The sequence below is a fragment of the Crinia signifera genome, chromosome 8, assembly GCF_055691185.1.
Source record: "Crinia signifera chromosome 8, ASM5569118v1, whole genome shotgun sequence".
Taxonomy (NCBI): domain Eukaryota; kingdom Metazoa; phylum Chordata; class Amphibia; order Anura; family Myobatrachidae; genus Crinia; species Crinia signifera.
In genome coordinates, this window is record NC_139224.1 from 52,053,456 (window position 1) to 52,076,073 (window position 22,618).

Here is a 22,618-nt window from a genome sequence, read left to right on the forward strand (position 1 = left end):
TGAAACGACTATAAAGCAGAATCACTCAAGCCAAATTCAGATACCATAATAGAGCAGCGAGCAGGGAATTAAACTATGGGGATAACTACAGCTGTGTGACAGTGAGCCATTGTGCAGTGATTTTCAGCAGTGAAGGCAGGTTAATGCGAAAAGAAGTCATGGGAAGATGCAGTGGCAATGAGCTGAATGACTGAGACCTACAGGAGGCGGTGATTCAGGTTGGATCGCAAAAGCAGACTCCATCTTTAATGGACAAAACCATGTGCACTGCAGGTGGGGCTGATGTAACACGTGCAGAGAGCGTTACATTTGGGTGAGGTTTTTTTTCTGTGCAGAGTAAATACTGGCTGTTTTATTCTTACAATGCAATTTAGATTTCAGTTTGAACACACCCCACCCAAATCTAACTCTCTCTGCACAAGTTACATCAGCCCCACCTGCAATGCACATGGTTTTGCCCATTAAACTTAAAGGAGTTTGTTTTTTAAAACAACCTGAATCACCCCCCTAGTGCAGTCAATCAACAGATGCAGTGAAGACTGCAGTAAATACTTATCTGTACCATGTACCCTAACATGTGACACACACACACTTATATCAGAGCAAGTTGTGCAATACTTAAAATAGTAGTGTAATGGTTTACCGTTTCACCGTCTTATTTTAATCGGTAAGCTTGGTCTGGATTCACACACCCCTGTCCCCGCCAGACTATGATATGAGGACATTGCAGTGAACAGTGGAATATTTGGGTTAATGTGCTACATAAGGGACCTTCTGGGTAAAACGACTGGCTGTGAAATTGATGGAAATATCAACCAGCCAGAAAAGGATTATATTATTTTAAGATGCAGTGGGAGGGAATTAATTGGTTAAGAATTCAAAGCATTTCCTGCAAGATGATGTGCAGTGGGCCACTGCTCATCTTTGTAAAATTAACTGGGACCTGCAGCCTTGTTAACACCATCCTAACACTGGCCATCTATATCCGAGTGAGCTAGCAGCATCTACTGTACATGTTCTTGGTGTCTGTGCTTACTCTCTCTGCTTTCCCTGTCCTTACTTGAGGGGCAATGTACTAAGTAAGTGCAGTGCCAGAATTACTTAATATCCGATTTGGGGATATGCATTAAAGAAGATGCGCCTCGTTAGCAAGTAACGTGCACTGCATCACTTAGCAAGTGGACTGTTTTAAATCATACAGTACATCTTCATTACAGAATTTTACTTGGTATATTCCGTGCCTTAAAGTCTCTACAGAGATGTTTTGACATGTACGTGGCTGATATTATTACTCTGGCAATGCTGAATGTGTTGGTTTGATGTTGATTTGATCACACATTTGTGTATTTACATAACTGTGATATTGTTTGTCTAGTTGGTCTCTTTGTCATGCCCTTTCCCATTACATTTTTCATGGCGTTCATTTAATTGTTGTGATATACCAAGAACAGAATAACCCTTTAACAGACTGCTATAATATCCGCTGACATCATGTACTTCCCAGCCCTCCAGTTGTGGCAAACACACTTAATATGAGAACTTTGCCCATTAGAGTGTTGCACATACTGTACGGCAGCTGGTCTTACTCTTCTTTCCAGTTTGCTGCATCGGAAGTGTTATAATAAGTGTTGTAATATTTTGGTTAAATACAGCGTAACTGGCGTATGGTGAGACCAAGAGGTATACTGCCAGGTGCAACAGACTTATTGGTGGGCCAATACCTGTGTTATTTCATCTATTTATTCTTACATATTTTAGAATTAACACTATACTGGGCATCTGGGGCAGTCTGTATTACTGGGCATATGTAACGGGCAGTCTGTAATACTGGGCATATGCAGGGCCGGCACCACCACTAGGCAGCTTTAGGCATTTGCCTGGGGGCCCCGACCACTGGAGGGCGGCACTTAGGAGCAGGTCCCCGTCCGCCCGTGGAGCTAGGTGAGCTGCACCCGCCCCACCCTTACTCCTGGACTCGGCGGCTGCCGCACCCCCCCCCCCCCCCCCACAACCCGCCGTAGAGCGGGTGAGTGGTGAGGATTGTCTCAAATCCCCCTGCACTCGTAGAGTGACTCGGCGGGAGCGCTGCGGCCCTGGGCATATGGGGCAGCCTTGCACATGGGGCAGTCTGTATTACTGAGCACATGGGGAAGTCTGTATTACTGTGCACATGGGGAAGTCTGTAATTACTGTGCACAGGGGGAAGTCTATATTACTGTGCACATGGGGAAGTCTGTAATTACTGTGCACAGGGGGAAGTCTATATTACTGTACATATAGGGAAGTCTGTATTACTGAGCACAGGGGGAAGTCTATATTACTGTGCACATGGGGCAGTCTGTATTACTATGCACATGTAGAAGTCTGTATTACTGAGCACATGGGGAAGTCTTTACTACTGTGCACATGGGGAAGTCTGTAATTACTGTGCACAGGGGGAAGTCTATATTACTGTGCATATAGGGAAGTCTATATTACTGAGCACAGGGGGAAGTCTATATTACTGTGCACATGGGGCAGTCTATATTACTGTGCACAGGGGGAAGTCTATATTACTGTGCACAGGGGGAAGTCTATATTACTGTACATATAGGGAAGTCTGTATTACTATGCACATGGGGATATCTGTAATTACTGTGCACATGGGGCAGTCTATATTACTGTGCACAGGGGGAAGTCTATATTACTGTACATATAGGGAAGTCTGTATTACTATGCACATGGGGAAGTCTGTAATTACTGTGCACATGGGGCAGTCTATATTACTGTGCACATGGGGAAGTCTGTATTACTGTGCACATAGGGAAGTCTGTAATTACTGTGCACAGGGGGAAGTCTGTATTACTATGCACATGGGGAAGTCTGTATTACTGAGCACATGGGGAAGTCTGTATTACTGAGCACATGGGGAAGTCTGTATTACTGAGCACATGGGGAAGTCTGTATTACTGAGCACATGGGGAAGTCTGTATTTCTGTGCACATAGGGAAGTCTGTAATTACTGAGCACAGGGGGAAGTCTATATTACCGTGCACATGGGGAAGTCTGTAATTACTGTGCACAGGGGGAAGTTTATATTACTGTGCATATAGGGAAGTCTGTATTACTATGCACATGAGGAAGTCTGTAATTACTGTGCTCATGGGGCAGTCTATATTACTGTGCACATAGGGAAGTCTGTATTACTGTGCACATAGGGAAGTCTGTAATTACTGTGCACAGGGGGAAGTCTGTATTATTGAGCACATGGGGAAGTCTGTATTACTATGCACATGGGGAAGTCTGTATTACTGAGCACATGGGGAAGTCTGTATTACTGAGCACATGGGGAAGTCTGTATTTCTGTGCACATGGGGAAGTCTGTATTACTGTGCACATAGGGAAGTCTGTAATTACTGAGCACAGGGGGAAGTCTATATTACTGTGCACATGGGGAAGTCTGTAATTACTGTGCACAGGGTGAAGTCTATATTACTGTGCATATAGGGAAGTCTGTTTTACTATGCACATGGGGAAGTCTGTATTACTGAGTATATAGGGAAGTCTATTACTGTACACATGGGGCAGTCTATGTATATTAATTTTCCATAGATTATACATTCTACTTACATTTTATTAAGATGTATATGTAACAGGTTGTAAGTTCTGTGCCATTTCAGTGATCTCAGCTGTACATGTAAAGTGGCAATACTGTGACTTATTGCCACTTTAAAGCCAAAACCGACATCACAGAAATTGCGCTTGTTCACAGATCTTGCAACCTATTACATATACACCTAAATGGTCGATCCTCTGACGGTGATCCCTGCTGGATAAAACTGACACTTGTCTACAGGTTCATCTAGAGCCTATAAATAATAAAATGCAATTGATTGACTTAGGTTATTTATAGTTCTATTTACTAGGTTCTTGCACTATAAAAAAAGAGAAATAAATGGAATGTTCCAAATAATTGACCATCGGCACATACATGACGGGACTGTAAGTAGTATGCCTTTATAAAGCCATGTTATAATTGTTACTAGCACAACACTAGAACAGTAGCGTAACTAAAAATTTTGCGATATTTCGTCAGCACCCCCAGTTACCCCACCACCCACAGCAAAGTTAACCCCCCCCACTCCAAAAGCCGCTGTAGCAGTACAGCTGTACCTCTGTGGTCCAGGCTCCCCTGTCCGCTTCTGGCTACTACAGTGTCTAATGTACACGGACCATCACAAAATGTCTGCCCCCATACAGCAAACAGTTTTCTACTGTATGGGGGTAGACATTTTGTGATGGTCCATTTAGATTAGAAGCTGTAGTAGCCTGGAGTGGACAGGGGAACCGGGACCACAGAGGTACAGCTGTACTGCTACAGCGGCTTTTGGGGTTAGAAGCAGAAGCCAGAAGAGGGTCCCGGGCTCTGGCCACCGGCCACAGAGGTGTCATGTGAGCTCAAAGCAGGCAGCAGTGGCATTACAATAGCCCCACAGACTCCCGGCGCCCACACCTATACAGCGCCTCCCCGCCACTGCAGGGTCTGGGGGGCTATTGTTACGCCACAGTAATGACTTGTAAGAGTGATTATTTGGAGCAGTAGCTATTGGTTACATGCACATACTGGTAAGCAATGGACCTTCACTATGTAACCAACACCTCACTATTAGTGTTACTAATACAGCTACTGCAACTGTTGGCCATATATAAGCTATTGGATTCAAGCATCCATTGTGACTGGTTAGCTGTATTCCATTCATATTTTGGCTCAGAGTAATACCACTGCATCAGTTCTACCCGAGTTACAGACTTTCATCTGTTCTGTTGCGTAGCATCTACTCAAAACCTGACCTGTAACTTTCCGGCAAAACAAATATATATATATATATATATATATATATATATATATACAATCCTTGTATCCCGGCACTCCGGTCCCCCTCGGGGTTAACTTGCTCTGGTGCCTGGAACAAGGGAGGTCATCCCGATATGCAGGAAACAAAAGGTGCCGGCACCCAGAGACTGACACGTTGGACTTTAACAGGTGAAAACGGTGATGTTTATTCCATCAAATATCTACATTTCGGGGACCTGATGAAGGGGACACGGTCCCCGAAACGTAGATATTTGATGGAATAAACATCACCGTTTTCACCTGTTAAAGTCCAACGTGTCAGTCTCTGGGTGCCGGCGCCTTTTGTTTCCTATATATATATATATATATATATATATATATATATATATATATATATATATATATATATATATATAGAAGAGTCTTGGTGGTCTGGCACTCACGCTTTGAAGTAGTTTTTAGGCCAGGTGCCTTCTGTTGCAAATGTGTAGATAGAAGAAGAAATGCAGCGGCACTCATGGACTTGTGAAAAATAATTGCTTCTTTATTGTAGTATTTCTACGTTTCGGTTTGTCTCCATTCCTGATGAAGGTTTGGAGACAAACCGAAACGTAGAAATACTACAATAAAGAAGCAATTCTTTTTCACAAGTCTATGAGTGCCGCTGCATTTCTTCTTCTATCTTCTTCTATATATATACACACACATCAGGAACGCAGGATTGGCAAGGGGGGGTTTCCAAAGAGGGATGTGATGCATGGGGTTGAGACGGAGGTGAATCAGTATATACCTGGTCCATTCAACAAGTGTGAATAGTTACACAAATTATTTACATAGTATCTGAGTGTGGTATGACTGGCCGACTGGCCCTTGCGGGCTCGGTGGATCACTGCGCTCACCACAGCGTCAGCGTCCCGACCGTCAACCCGTTGAGTGCCAGAGTTGCTGTGAGAGTTGTGCAAAATATCCGATAAAAATGCCGCCCTCACAGCCACTAATTTTTTTGGGCACAATAATTAACTAAACTTCCGTTAATTGACTTCAGATCATTGCTGGCAATGTCTAGTCAAACATCAAGGAAAAACAGGCGCTGGTGACTGATGCTGGTGATGAGATGGTAAAATTACTAATAATCTGGCACAGCTGATGTTCCCAATTGAAGAGAATTGTAGCCCTCCTATTAGATGCACAAAAATATACAGTATTACAGAAAAATGATTTCTGTCAATTAAGGAAGCGCTGCTGTATCAGCTATAAAAGACTGAAAAACATATCCTTCATGAAAAAATTATAATTTAGTATTAAGTATTAATTTAGGTAAAAAGCCGTAAAATACAAAAAAAAAAATCATAAAATATTACAAATAAACAAAACCTACATAATTCTCTAATCCTATTGAGGCATGGAAAATGATATACTGTATTCTCCAAAAAATATAGAAAGTCATTAGAATCCAAGTCCTGCTGATAAGGTTATAGAACCTTTTTTAATCAATCAAGTTCTGCTATTGAAGATGAACGTTATAGGAACAATCCTTGTTAGAAGTTGCAACTTTGTATATGTGCAAATAAAAAGCTGCATTTGGCAGCAGGGGGAATCCAAAGGACTGTTAAATAAAAACACAAAGTGGCAACTTCCGACAAGGACCTGTTTTCCTCAAAACCCGTGATTCGTGGGTGTTTCAAAGGGGGTAATCAAGGGAAAAGGGAAAAAGGGGATTCTTTTGCACAGGTTGGTACTTTCTGTAACCAAAAATGGCCACAATTGTTATTGTATGCTGATTGTATGATGATTCCCGAGGGCGGGGCTTTATCGTGGGCGGTGACAGTGAGTTAAATTCCATTTCTTTTAAATGGTTTGTCAGGGGGGGGGGGTTTGGGTACTCAGACCCCCCCCATGTGCATCACTGTACATGGTGACTTTCTCAGCTAAAGAAAGCTACAGTGTAAATACAGTATAAGATGAGAAATGTTCAGAAGTCAAAGGTAAATCACTACTGCTTAATATCTTCTGGAAACTGTATGCTAGCTCTCAATGAGTCACTCTCTTCCCTGACTCCTTAAATGACAAGTAGGCTTCTAGACTTGTATGACAAGTACAAGATAAACCATGTCTGTCTGTCCATTTAGCACAAGACAATATCAGAAATACAGTAACAGTGAATGATAATATAATCCAAAACAGCATACTAGCAATAGAGGTACCATCATAAGTACTTTCCTTTAAATCAGGCATGTCCAACCTGCGGCCCTCCAGATGTGCTAAAACTACACATCCCAGAATGCCTTGCCACAATTTGGCTATTAGGGAATGCTAGAATGATGACAATGCATGCTGGGATGTGTAGTTTTAGCACATCTGGAGGGCCGCAGGTTGGACATGCCTACTTTAAATGGTATCAGACATGCTAGCATCCTCTGAAATAGATCGGTAAGTAAACACATTGATAAGGAACACAATAATTTCAGAAAATGTAACATACAGTACAGTATATTTGGGAAGTGTAGAAATGGCAACACAATAATACTATTTAATAAAGTTTACCATGGGCAAATACAGTATAGCCAGTGCTGACTAGCTTTGGTTTCTGAATGTAAAATGTAGTTCAATGGAAGTGCTGCCCAGAGGCGGGGCGGGAGCCCCATGGTTACTTAACCCTTTCTCTTTGAGAGATGTGCAAAATATCTGCTAAAAAGTCGCTTACATTTTTACTATAATTTAAAAAAATAGTTCTGTATATAAAAGGATTGTATTTCCTATATAAGGTAAACATTATACATCATTAGGATGAATAAAAATGTCTGCTTGCCAATTTTCCCACCAATTTTGACACATTCACTTGGCACTGAAAGGGTTAATGTCAAATGCAGACAGCGATCATTGGGAAAACATTTATGGTTAGAACTGGTTAGAACCGTTGATGGACATCCCTGCCCAATGTGCCTTACATCCTCCCCAGCCATCTCACTGGGTTCATTTGGTCTGTGTATTTAACCCCTTCACGACATTTGACGTATATATACGTCATGGTCGGGAAGTACTTCCCGACCGTTGACGTATATATACGTCATGACTTCTAACTGTCACTGCGTCTAGAGACGCAGTGACAGTTAGGTGATGTCTGCTGTCCCTGACAGCAGACATCCCCCCTCGTCGCCCAGGGGGGGCAGGGGTGCCCCCCCGGTCGGCGATCGCTGTGATTGGCTGTTCAAATCTGAACAGTCAATCACAGCGTTTCCTGTGTTACCGGCGGCTAAGCCGCTCGGTAACACAGAAAACGGTGGTGATCGGTGCAGCACCGATCACCACCGATGTGCAGCCCCCCCCTCCCACCCGCCGGGCACTCACCCGGCAGCAGCAGCAGCAGCTCCCCGGCTCCCCGGTGCGCACGCAGCGCTGCCCTCCCTCCCCCTCCCTCCCGCAGCAGCAGCAGCAGCAGCATCATGCTGCTAGAAAAGTTAAAATAAAATAAAAAATAAGTATTACATATGTATATATATATTATATATATATATATATATATATGTGTGTGTATATATATATGTATATATACAGATGGGGCCGGGCTCATCTTTGCAGGGGATGGCGATGGCGTCGCCATCGCCATTCCCTGCTCCCGCGCCATCTGTGTGTCGGAAGGGGACGCGCGCGCACGAGGTGCGCGCGCGTCCCCTTCCGACGGTGCTGCCCTCGGTCGCCCGGTGCCCACACCGGGCGCCCGCACCCCCCCACAGCCTCCTCGGGTCCCCCCAGCCCCCCTCGAGCGGGGAGGCGGACAGTATTGTGTCCGCCTCGCCGCCCGGCCGCCCGGATACTGAGACGCGCGTGCGTGGGGGACGCACGCGCGTCTCAGTCAGATGGCGCGCCGTGTTGCTGGCGGATCGCCAGCAGCATGCTGCTGGCGATTCGCCAGCAAGCATAAGGCCTGCGCTATCTGTATATATATATATATATATACACACACATATATATATATATATATATATATGTGTGTGTGTGTGTGTATACCGCACCGATCACCAACGATCGCCAGCCCCCCCCCCTCCCATCCGGCAGCCCCCTCCCTCCCACCCACCCGGCTGCCGCAGCGCCAGCACCCCTCCCACCCCCCCGCCAGCCGCAGCGCCAGCCCCCCTCCCAAAGCTGGTGACCAAAATGGGGTCACTTGTGGGGGGGTTCCACTGTATTGGTGCTTCGGGGGTCTTGCTAATGCGACATAGCACCCACCATTCATTCCACCACCAAAAATCACTCCTTCCCTTCTGAGTCCTGCCATGCACCCAACTGGTAATTTTTGGTCACATGTGAGGCATTGCCGTACTCGGGAGAAATTGGGGCACAGATTTTGGGGTGCTTTGTCTCCTTCATTCCTTGTGAAAATTAAAAATTTTGAGCCAGAACTGCATTTTTGTGTAAAAAATTAAATTTTTTTACACAAAAATGCAGATCTGGCTCAAAATTTTTCATTTTCACAAGGAATGAAGGAGACAAAGCACCCCAAATCTGTGCCCAATTTCTCCCGGGTACGGCAATGCCTCACATGTGACCAAAAAATACCAGTTGGGTGCATGGCAGGACTCAGAAGGGAAGGAGTGATTTTTGGATTTTGCAGCACAGATTCTGGTTGAATGACCCCCGAAACACCCATACAGTGGAACCCCCCCACAAGTGACCCCATTTTGCAAACTACACCCCTCAGGGAATTCATCTAGGGGTATAGAGTACATTTCAAACCCCCCGAGGTTTCACCAATTTTGATACAACTGAGCTGTGAAAATGAAAAATTAATTTTTTTCATTTTCACTGCCCAGTTGTACCACAATTGGTGAAACCCCTGGGGGTTTGAAATGTACTCTATACCCCTAGATGAATTCCCTGAGGGGTGTAGTTGCAAAATGGGGTCACTTGTGGGGGGGTTCCTAACTTTTAGCATCTTATGGTGCCTAGAAACCTACATGGTGCCTAAAAAATAATCTCATAAAAAGGAGGCTCCAAAATCAAGTAGGTGCTCCTTCTATTATGAAGCCTGTGGTTTGGTCATTGTGCACACTAGGGCCACATATAGGATATTTATGAAAACCAAAGAATTGGGGGAATCAATTTTTAGTCACATTTCTCTAGTAAAATGTACTGTGTTCCTTAGAAAAATGTATTAAAATTGCAAATCTGCAAAAAAAAAGAAATTTTGAAATTTCACCTACACTTTGTTTTAATTCCTGTGAAACACCTAAAGGGTTAACAAACTTCCAAAATGCTGTTTTGAATACTGTGAGGGTGCAGTTTTTGAAATGGCATCATTTATGGGGGTGTCTCACATACAAGTCCCTCAAAGTCACATCAAAACTGACCTGGTCCCTAAAAAAATCAGAGTTTGAAATTTTCTTGAAAATTTGAGAATTTGCTATTCATATTTTAAGCCTCCTAGTGTCCAAAAAAATGAAAAGAAGGTTGAAATAATGATGGCAACATAAAGTATACATATGGTCTATGTAGTTATTAACTATTTTGAGTGGTAAGATTATTTGTCTCACAAGCAGAAAATTTAACATTTTGAAAATTGCTAAATTTCCATTTTTTACGATATTTTGGTATTTTTCAAAAAAAACACAGACTGTATCGACCAAAATTTACCACTAACTTGAAGTACAATGTGTCACGAGAAAACAATCTCAAAATCACTGGGATAAGTAAAAGCAAAAAAAAAGTTATCCCCACTTAAGTGAGACATGTCAGATTTGAAAAAAAGGGCTCTGTCATGAAGGCACAAACTGGCCTCTGTCATGAAGGGTTAAATTAACACAGAAAAGTGGCACCTACATCTCCCATGACAGCACATGGCTAAAGGTGGTCAAGCCAACATTATATGTAAGGTTACCACCTCATCCCAGACACATATTACACATGTTCTGTGGCAGTTTAAAACCAGGTGAGATGGAGTCTTGAAGTCAGCCAGCCACAGCACCTGTGTAATTAATATGAGTCCGGAATTAAAGGGATGAGGTGGTAACCCTAATTATATGTCAGGGATCATCCCACACAAACATCAGGTTCAATAGCGAATGGCAATGCCACCTGGCTACAGTTAGAGCAATAACAGTGGTACAGCCTTCCCACATGTAATGTTATCACTGCCAGTGCGCTATTGATGATACTTCTAACATAACAAAACCATTGATGGCAGAAGCCATTGCACTGCTAGCGTCAACTGCACAACCAATGCCCATAGATCTCAAATATCAGAAGTTATTAGCCATAAATGGTCAATGGACAACCCTAGTTTGTAGATACAGGATCCACATGGAAAGTAGATAAGCAATGTCAGCATCTTTTTGACTTGTTAGTGTGTCGCTCTAACCTGTGGGCCTGTCTTATTGCACTTTTAGTATGACTGTCCCCTGCTTGCATTTCTCCTGCTCTGTCAGTGATCCTGGATCCCGGCCCAGTCTATGTTTTCTCCTAGCAGGCAATTGTATATTTGTAAGTTTACAATATTTGTTCTAAGGTTTCAACCAAAAATGTAATCAATTGAACGGTGGGGCGTTTAAAAGACCTGTGTGCAGCCTCCTCTGGTCAGGTCCCCTCCTCTCTGCCAGGAGGAGCAGGGTCTGAGCACTAGGTCCGGTGGCCATTTTTACGGCCGATTTCCACACCAGCAGCATGGTGGCGCCTGAGCACTAGAGCACCCAAACTTCAATGCGCATGCACAGACAGCCATGTTGCTGGTGCAGTAGCCATTTTTCCGGTGATTTCCACACCAGCAACAGTGTAGAGTCGGAACACTAGAGCACTCAGAGTCCATTGCGTATGCGCAGGTAACCGGAAAAATGGGGCGGCGACCATTTTTTCACTGATTTCTGCAATGCTGCTGCCTCCATCGCTGGAATCCTGAGGGTAAGGATTTATAAGATGGGTGCAGCGTGTTTGGTGTGGCCCCCCCTGGGACTCAGGGGCCTGTTTGCACCTTGCACACTGCACCCATTATAAACAGAAAACTGCAATGAACGCTTCATACATTTTAGTTACAGTTCTGTCAGCACCATAAACCACATGGCAGATGCAGAAACTACAACTATCTCTATGGTTAATGTAACTTGGTGCATACTTACTGCAGTACCTGAAACATGTACTGTAGGCTGTGTAGTGGATGCACTTAACATCATCACGGATGGGCGGCTCCCTATAATAAAGCTTATAACACGCCACAGGCTGACGGAATAATTATTCATTGCTACGGCACGGAGACAGCTAATCGGAAATTCACCGCTACGGCGTATCTGCGTCCATAGGTTCATGCATGTGTGATGTCCAGCAGAAGTAGCCACGCCTCCTTCCAAGGAGCAGGTCTGGGAACAAATGCCACCTGGAGATGGCGAATGTTCCCACAGACAAGCTCTGCCCCATACTAGTGTATGGGGCAGAGGGCCAGATAGGGAGTGAAAGTTTAATTTTTAATAAATGGCACTGACAGTTTATACAAAAGTAGGGTGATATTAATTTTCACCTGCTTGTGCATGAATTAAGTAACGATAAATGGACCCAGCAGTGTGAAAAAATAATGTGAATAATAATAAATCTGTTTGGCAGCAGTTTTTCGTAACTTTGGGCCGGATTTAGCATGGGTCGCTAATTAGAGATTTTGCAATTCATTTGATTATCGAAAGACTTTGCATGTGCGCAGCGGTCACATTGTGCATGTGCTGACGCAATTTGCTAATACATTTCCGTATGCAAAGCAGTCGCATAGAAGTCACAGTTTATTTGGCAGGAAGCCAGCATTTACGGGCGATTCTGGGTGTTTGTGAAAACGCAGGTGTGCGTTTATCCCCCCTGTTCCAGTACCTTTGCCTTTACATTTTACAAAGCAACATAAATGACTGTTGTTGTCTTTGGGCCTATTTCAGACAGGATCGCAAGATGAATTTGTTCTCAAAATGGGCAAAACCATGCTGCATTGCAGGTGGGGCAGATGTAACATGTGCAGAGAGAGTTAGATTTGGGGGAGTTATTTTATTCTGGTCAGGGCAAATAATGGCTGCATATTAGATTTCAGTTTGAACACACCCCACCCAAATGTAACTCTCTCTGCACATATTACATCTGCCCCCCCCCCACCCCCCCCCACCCCCCCTGCGGTGCATGTGGTTTTACCCATTTTGAGAACAAATTTGCCCAGGTCTGAATTAGGCTATAAATTCATAGTCTATAAATTCAGAAATATGAGAACTATTTAAATTCCCAATGATTGGAACAAATGTTGCACAAATCAGAAATGAATGGATTTATTGCCAGTACATTTCACCTCTGCTATGTGTCCAGTTCTGTCACGCAACTCTATTCATGTGAGAATGTGCCTCAAATTTACTCATCTCTAATTTGCTCTTGCACTCTTCAACCTGCACCGCAGTCCCTCTATAGCAAGGTAACTAAAAATCACTGCAGGATCCTAATAGCGACTATCATTTCTGATGAGGTTAATGGATGGACATCATCTCGGAGTCCTTAGATGATCCTGCTGGCTCCTAGATCTGAGTGATTAGCCCCCGAAGTCTACATTACTTTATTCCCTTTTACATTTATGCCAGCGTTGTGGCACAGCCAATAAAAATGTCCTGCAATCTCCCAGGAGCCAGTAAAAGTTTGGTTTCTTATCTTATTCATAAGATGGCATGATTTATAATTAAATATACATCAAGCTGCTGTGCTGGTGTTATGCTTGTGTTATGCTTTTTTTACATGGAAGAATAAAGAGAACATTTTTTTTTTGTTATTATAGTGCAAGTAATTAAGGGGGTTATTCTGGTTGATGCGGGCGGACCGCGTTCGCACGGTACGGAGGTTTTTTTCAACTGCGCATGCGTGCCAATCGCTATGCGCATGTGCGGCGACAGCACACTTGCCAAAAATCCTATCCGCAAGCGCACGGTCACATTGGGCGTGATGTGGGCGTTTTTCGGGGAGAGGCCAGAAAAGTGGGCAAAACTGGGCGTATACCTGGGCGTACACGGGGGTGTGTACTAAAACTGCACGGAGGGACAACCGTCTCGCTCGGCGAGCGCACAGTGCATTTTTGGCCCAAAACAGTCGGACGCCAAAGAGTGCTCAATACCACTCTTAGAGTTTCCGCCTGAGTGCGGACACCCTGGGTCTGCTAATTAACGCCAAATAAAAGTGACTTACATACACCTGACTGCAATATTCTCCAATGCTGCAGCCTATTTTGTGAAAAAACTAGTTTCAGTACCTGCAAGCCATACACAGCACTGATTTCAGTGCAAGCTTCTCCCCATTGTCGGGTGCTGACTCCGTCCGTGTGCGGATGTGTTGTGGGCGGAATCACGCCGGTATTTGCTTGTATGGACCGTATGTACGGCGGTCCGCCCGCATCAACCAGAATATCAGATTGTATTGTTTTTGTCCTATTGGGGCAGGTGAGAAGCTGAATCTGCACCATTTAGCGAAGCGTATCATGTATGTTCTCCCCCTATGAGCCCGATTCAGACCTGCTCGCTAGGCAGCATATATTCCCTGCCTAGCAGGTAAACGACTCCCCGCAGTACGCACGCCCCCCCCCCCCCCCCCCCACCGACAAATGAATCCCCACACTAGCATGTGAGACGATGTGTAAGCTTACGGAGAGGAAATCATTTGATGGACCCTCACCACTGAATGACTTCTCCAGCCTTCGCTCTGAAAAGTATGTCTATACTTTACTTTACTGATGCTGGGGGAGGGTGCTGACATCATGTTACGTCAGCCACCAGCCCCGAGGATGCATGGGCACACCCATAAAACGCTGGCCGATCCCCTGTGGCCGCCCCATGCCCGCCCCCTTCTTGCCCATCCTATTGCGAATGCTCCGATGAGTGTGAAACTTCCCTAAGGTGTTTGCCCCCCGATCGCATGTGCAAACCCCCACCATCAGAACAGGAGTCGAATTCAAACCTGGTCTGAATCACCCCCTATGTGTGTTCTCCAACTGAGGGCCTGATTCACAGCTGTGCGGTAATGCAATCCTGTCCGCAATGGAAGTGCGAAAACATGCAAATTATACAGATGCCTGGACGTTTATTGAGAAGATCCAAGGAGCTGCATACAAATACGCAGGGGGGTGGCTGCAGATCCTTCGATAATCTACTCCCTCAATAACACTATGGTTGCACAGAATGGCCGTCAGAAATGAGACGCTGACGCCATGCTTTGTGTATAGGGAGTCCCAGTTGTGGACTGAGGCACACCCTGAAAATGGTCACCGCACAGCTGAGATTTTGCCGCCAGTCCCTGATACCTTCCGAATGTCATTCACTTTGAAAATAAATCCTGACTGCAAGCGACACTGCTAAGGCACCATGGCGTGTGCGCAGTGCGACCTAAGCGTGTGTGCAGATTACCGATATATTTGCCTGCCGCTCTGTATAAGGCCCTGAGAAAGCACACGCACAGGGTACTTAGGGACTGATTCTGGTTCACACGGAGTGGGACGATTCTGGTTCACACAGAGTGAACCAAATTTGGCCATGGTGTCTATGGTCGGGGATAACGCATGCGCATTTCTGCGCATGTGCAAACCCTGACTGCAAATGGCCATGGCAATTTACAGTGTCGCTGGGCCATTCGCAGCGGGGAGGGAAGGGGGCGGTGCTGGGACATGCTGCCCATGAAACACAGGTCATTCCCATGGGTACATGGGCAGGCCAATGCCTGCCGGGGGCCAGCTGCTAACATCACAAGACGCCAGCCGCCAACCCCGTCTTCGCCCGCAAATATGAGTCAGGAGAAATCATTTGATTTATCCTGCTGCGGGCACATGTGAGGGGATGTGTCTCCATAACACATCCCTTGCATGGTTGCGAGGGGAAACGGCGGTGACCCCCTTAGAGTAGAGTGCGCATCCCATTTGCGTCTACATTTGCATGAGAGGCGTAACTGATCCGTAAAGTGACATTCTCATATCAGCAAGGCTCAGTATGGTTGTGCCTACACATCTGCTTATTGTGCAGATCTAAAGAAGTATAAATACATCTGTGTCCAGACATATCTTTTGTACATAGTTTTGGGTAGGTCCAGGTGCCCATTGATGAGGATGACGAGTAGCAATCCAAGCATACTCACATATGTATATATATATATCTCTTCTGTGCATGTAGTCCAGGATCAGCATGCATCTGATTCCAACTCTGGACCATTACCAGTGGCGTAACTCCCGGAGGCAATGGAGACATTTGCCACCGGGCGTTAGCCATCAGGGGGGCACAGAAAACAGGCACCAGGACCACCATTGCAGAGTCCTGGGAGCCCTTCCCCTGGGGGACTTGGGGTCTCCGGATAAGTGTCGGGGGAGGGGCATTTTTGCCGGTGGCCGAGCAGTGCCATCACGCGGGGCACACGTCGGCAGCTTAGAATGCAGGTCAGTGAGAGGCTGAGCGGGTGATCACTGCAGTCCTCCTACAACTGCTGCCGATGTCTCCCTGCTTGGGTGGGCTTATTGTCACTGCTCAGCTCCCTGACGCAGTGGACTGCATACCAGGAGAGATCTGCCGGGAGTCTCAAAAAAGTGTGGCCGTGTATATGGCATATGGTGCGCGGGGGGTTGTAGTGGGGGTTGGAGGAATACAGTGCCCTCCGGAAGGGCCAGATGTGGCCTCCTTCTGCCTGGTACTAGGCTAGGTTGCTGCTGTGACTCGGTACCTGGGGGTCAGTATGGCCCTATACCTTGCCAGTAAGCAGCACTGCAGCAGTAAACAGCATCAGTGTCTGCTCTGATGCACTGCAGAACTAAATTAGTAATAATAAATAAAAGTGCTGTATGTCCCAATGTTTTTATTTGATTCTATTTGATTTATTTACCGTTTTTATTCTACAATACATTCGTAATACATTCTTGGAAGTGGCATATTCTATAATATGGGACGAGGAACTTTTTGGCACTCCAGCTGTTGTTGAAATACACTTAACATGTCAGTTTTGCTATTAAAACTGTTGCAAGGCATGCTGGGATGTTTAGTTCAACAACAGCTGGAGTGCCAAACTCATACTGTATTTTCCAATATTTTTTTCTTTGATAGGGCCTGGGCCATTTATCATTAATGTGGGTGTTAGAGTCAGAGGAGAGGGCAAAATACCTATATGCCCTATATCTCCTGTCTTTGCAGATGGTGGCCCTTTCAAAACCTTGCTATGGGGCCCAAAAAAAAGTTCTAGTTACAGCCTTGGGCTGCCCCTTACAAAAATGGCTGCTGGTCATAGAGGAGGGCTGCAGCACATGCCCAGCCGCAGCAACTTCTACTCCCATGTGCCTTTGCGGAGTCAGTATGACTCCAGGCACTAAGCAGCAGCCACCACCCTCCTATACCTTCCAAGGGATCCCTTCCAAGCAACCACAGACTTGTTGACGGCATGTAGCCTGTGCTGCAGTCGGGAGTGAGTAATGTGGAAGTGAGTGGTCCAGACCAGGCGGTGAGAGGTGTACATGCATGTGTGTGTTTGTGTGTAGGAAAGGGGGGGGGGGGCGGGGGGCACCACTATCAATACCCCCTCCGGGCGCATAGTATTAACTTACACCACTGACCATTACTGTTGTATGCATTGAACATTTGTTGCCACATTAAGTGCTGTACAAATAGCTACAACAAAACTCTTATCAGCACCAAGTCTAATTCCTCCTGGTGAGCAAAAAAACTGCCACCCTTTTGTTATTTCTTAGGCAATTGACACTTCTTCATTTGTATGTGATCTTCTCTTTGGGACTAGTGAAGGGGAGGGGGGCTAGCTTAGATCTTCTTAAATCTCCATGAGTTTACCAGCAAAGCCAAAGGCCACAATCTGCCTTTAAGCCGGCCAGGAACGAGAACCTTGTGAGTAAATACAAATATCTCCTCAGTGACTGCTCTGTAGCTACAACAGTCACCTCCGCTCTACTGAACATTTCCTAAATCCCTAACCTGCTACAGTGAAGACTGTTTTCAAAACCCTGGTACTGTATAAGATAAACAAACAGATATCAAGGGTTTAGCGGCCAGTGACTGATATATCACAGTCCAGACAAAACAGATAGTTGTAGCGTGATGAAGACACTGAAAGTAATCATTACATGTCAGAAAACTCTTAAGAACCCAACATGCTCTAGGTACATGGGAATCCCCACAGGAGAAGCGAGAGAGCCACCCACAACACAAGCATGACAGGACATGCATGGGAGTTGGAAAATGTCTCCTAATTATCACACTATGGAAATGATGCTTCTGACCGGATAAAAACAATGACTAAAGGAATGCATGGTTTCTGGTCCTATTCCAAGACAGAAGAAGATCATCATCACCCAACGTCAGACAACACTCAACATACCATACCAACATAACCCTCTAGAGCATATTTAGGATCTCTGCACTTCATAAAGCACATATACGCAAGCAGGTTACACACATTAACTGTACTTGTATCTCTCAAGAACATAACTGATCATGTAGCTGATTTTTATAGACTTGGAGACACACACACACACACACAATACATTAACACACGTTATCATATAATGTATATAACTAGTGCTCCATACAACTAACAAGGATTAACACAAAAACCTCCCCTATCTTTGAAACCTCTGTATTTACATGACTTGTATGAATAACACAGTCTGACATCTACTGTATATTTCCACAAACGCCAATAAATGCAGTAGGTGTCACTGCTGACTACAGTACACAGTAACATATACACAGATCATACCAAACTTCAATACCAGGCATGAAAAAAGCACTTAGAGTGCACACGTAGTCACGTACACAGACTTTAACACATGGAGGCAACACATTGTCACATAGGCAGAAACAGATGCCTTGGAACACATGGTATATGAATACCATAAGGAATATACACCCTCATAGGCACAGATAGGTATGTCTCAGTACGCATATGAAAGCACAAATGCCCACATCAACATATATATGCATAGACGACGGTGCATATGCATATTCAGTCCAATGCACAGATGAGCACATCTAATGAGTTACACACACAATACCCCTGATAATACAGTAATCTATTCAATATCAGAACACACCCAAAGATCACCCAAATCCCGACATTCACGTGTTACACCTTGCATCAGCATCAAGACTTCATCACATGAGCATCCACATAGCGTAATAAGCAGAGACACCACTGCTATAATGATCACACCTAGCATGTGCAGAAATACATATGCAGTAAAAAAAAAACACAAGCAATCATGAAGTATATGCATGGTAACATACATACATACATACAGTATACATACACAAACATCTAGCCACACATATACATCAAGATATTCTCTATGTGACCAAGAACGCAGTTTACCAGTGTCTTTGCATCATCGGTCCTTGACTCTCATCTCCGTGGCATTAGGGATCTGCTTATCCGCTTAGCAACCGGTGTCCCTGTCACTTTCCCTGCTTCTCTTGTCACCGACGCTCCCCCTTGTACGGTGTCACCAGCAAAGCTGTGTCCCTCGCGGCGCCAGAGACAGGCACCCAGACAGAAATCTTTCCAGATCTACCCAGCTGTCTTACTCCAACAGATAGGCACCCACACAGCGAGCGAGAGAAAGAGAGAGAGAAGGAGGGAGCAAGAAAAGGAGGGGGATAGAAAGAGGAAAGAATACAGCATAAGAGAGTGATGAAGCAAAGAGGATGGATGGAAGAACCAGGCAAGAAAAAAAAAGAGAGAAAAAAATTGGTATTAAAAAAATGATTCAAATGATAAAGATTCCTAATATAATGATAAAAATTCCTAATATAATAAAGGGAAGAATGAAAAAGTGGTGCTGTAAGAAGACACTGAATGATGTATTAGACTGCACAAGGCATGAGAGACAGCTAGCAATTAAAAGGCAGTAGCATGATGTATGAGAGGTTGCACATTGAGGGAAAGAGAGAGAGAGAGAGAGAATCAAATCACAGTAGTGGAGAGAGAATCCTGGCAAATCATGTACAGACTCAGCCAGTGCAGCACCAGACTGACGGAGAGACGAGGAAAGAGATTATTGTGGGTCAGACCTGATTGAAAAGCCAGGAGTGAGAGAGAGGGAGGGATGGAGGATGAAGTGCGGGAGATTGTGTGAATTAGTGTGGGCAAAGAAAGAGAGAAAAGAGGGATTTGTAAAGGAGAAATGACATAGAAATAAATGTGAAGCGAGAGAGGAGGAAGGAAAGACAGAATTGGAACCAGCTAGGATTGTGTGCACAGTACATTTTATACGCAAGGAAAGGAGGGGGGCACACATGTTACCGGTGAAGGGATCATTTAGATGAGAAATACATGCAGTATGATATTGGGAAACACAGCTGGATACAAGGTATATGATTGTGAATAGGTATTTTATATATCTCTTCTTTAAGTCAAAATTCCCTCAGCTAATATAGATATCAGAATGTTAAATGGCATAATGATATACTCTGCTGTACATATTGTACACCATTGAATTGCTAGCATGGCATGACAACTCCCAATATTATGAGCTGGACCCAGCACCCCGGACTGTGCCGTTATCCCAGGATCCCCTGTATAATGCACGGAGCATGCCAAAGTCTAGAGATTGGATTCCTGCCAAGGATTTGCTCAGCGGGAACCATTCAGTTGTTATCTAGTTTGTTATATTGTTCTGAGGTTGTCATTTAGGTGACCGATGAGCCTTCCCTATCCTGCTATGTGTACAGCCTCCTTCCCATAGTCTGAATCACCTTCTTTGTAATGAGAAGTGTCAGAGAGATTATGGCCTTCTCAACATGTCTCGGTGACCTGCAGATCAATCAATCAAAATTAAATGAGGAGAGAGAGAGAGATAGAGAGATGTAATACAGGAATTATCCTATGATGGGAGCATGGTCCACAGCAGCGACACATAAGTATAATACTGTATGTTACACTGAGCCAGAGCATTAGGAAAGCAATCTGCCATGTTTCCCTGAGCCAGATCTAGACACACAGAAATACCAAATCGTTCGGTGGCATACCTAGATTGTTAATAAAAGGATACATCTTCTATCATGCACGAAAGATGTTGGGTAAAATAAAACTTATAATCGCATGATGCAGATTTAGAGATACTGATTGCTATGCTTGAAATCTTTGTGTTAACAAATTGACAAACCTAGAGAAATGCTGCTTTATATTAAAAAAATGACTATTCGTATACAGGTTGAGCCTCCCATATCCAACATTCCGAAATACAGAGCATTCCAGAATACAGTACATTGTGAATATGGATTTGTTTGAGCGTGACTGTAGGGCAGTACAGATGGTGTAAAGGTTAGCATTGCTACCTCTCAGCACTGAGGTCACAGGTTTGATTCCCGTACTTGTGTGGGTTTCCTCCAGGTACTCCCGTTTCCTCCAGGTACTCCCGTTTCCTCCCACAATCCAAAAATATATTGGTAGGCTAATTGACTCCCAACAAATTAACCCTAGAATGTCTGTGTGTGCATGTACATGTGGTAGGGAATATAGATTGTAAGCTCCACCGGGGCAAGGACTGATGTAAATGTTTAACTATTCTCTGTAAATCGCTACGGAATATGTGTGCGCTATATAAGAAACTGTTAATAAATAAATAATGAAACTTTTGCTTTCTTATGGATCAATATACACAAAATTTGTTTTATGCACACAATTCTTAAAAACATGATATAAAATGCAATGCCATAACTAGACATTTTGGTGCCCTGTGCCAGAAAGTGAATTGGTTCCCCCCCATATAGGTATCCAAGGCATGCGCCAAAAATGTAGGGGCATGGCTTCATGCGGAAGGGGCATGACGACATTATAGTACCAATTCACATAAAACCACACAGCACCAAGTAGAGCATATTGCACCAAGTAGAGCCTTTTAGGCACACTGGGGCAGATGTATTAAGCCTTAACAAGAGATAAATGCCAGGGTGATAAAGAGAGATAAACGCCCAGCCAATCACCTGCTAACTGCCATGTTACAGACTGTGTTTGAAAAAAGTCAGTAAGGAGCTGATTGGCTGGACGTTTATCTCTCCTTATCACCCTTGCATTTATCTCTTGTTAAGGCTTAATACATCTGCCCCAGTGCGCCAAGTAGAACCCCTAAGAAACAATGCCCCGCTACCTAAAGCTAAGCAAAAACGTCACAGGAACAATAAGTTAAAACAGGCTCTAGCTAGTCTAAAGGTGCATACACACTGGACGTTTTTACCCATCGTGTACGGACAGAGATGATCACTGAAATTGTTCTGCAGAAAATCGCTCAGTGCATACACACTGAATGATTTTCCCCCGCCCAGCAATTTTCATTGCTGTGAACGGCTTCCCATAGCAGGACACTATTGAAAGCGTTTCATTCTGCTGGTAAAAATCGCCCATTGTGTATGGGCCTGAAGTGACTCCGTAATGGTGCACACTGACAAGACTCCCAGCACACACTACCACTACTACCCTGCCCCTCCCTCCGTGCACAAACTATTGCCACTACCTTGCACCCCTCTCCTCGCACATACTACACAAACCTTCTCTGGCCGGATTCCTTCTTCATGCACAATTTGGTTCCGTGGTCAAAGGATACAGCAGCCAGGAACAGATGCCAGCAAAGCACCAGAGCAGGTGAGTAACCTTCTCTTCCTTGTACAGCTGGGTTTTTAAAGCAGAAAACATAGCGTGGAGCACACATTAGTAATATAACACTTCTACACATACAGTGCACACCAATAATACACCATTCTCTCACCTCCCAGCACACATTAATACACCATTCCCCTCATGCACATGTTACTGTCACCCCATCCC

General features: G+C 44.6%; 1 protein-coding gene across 1 annotated transcript in view; it reads right to left on the reverse strand.

Annotated features, from left to right (window-relative positions):
- The window catches only part of ELFN2 (extracellular leucine rich repeat and fibronectin type III domain containing 2), a 100,801-nt gene extending 80,794 nt beyond the window's left edge, over positions 1-20,007 (reverse strand). The window contains exon 1 of the mRNA XM_083156362.1: positions 19,169-20,007. The gene's annotated coding sequence lies outside the window, so the exon portion shown is untranslated. The remainder of the gene's footprint in view (positions 1-19,168) is intronic.
- Positions 20,008-22,618: the final 2,611 nt, after the last annotated feature.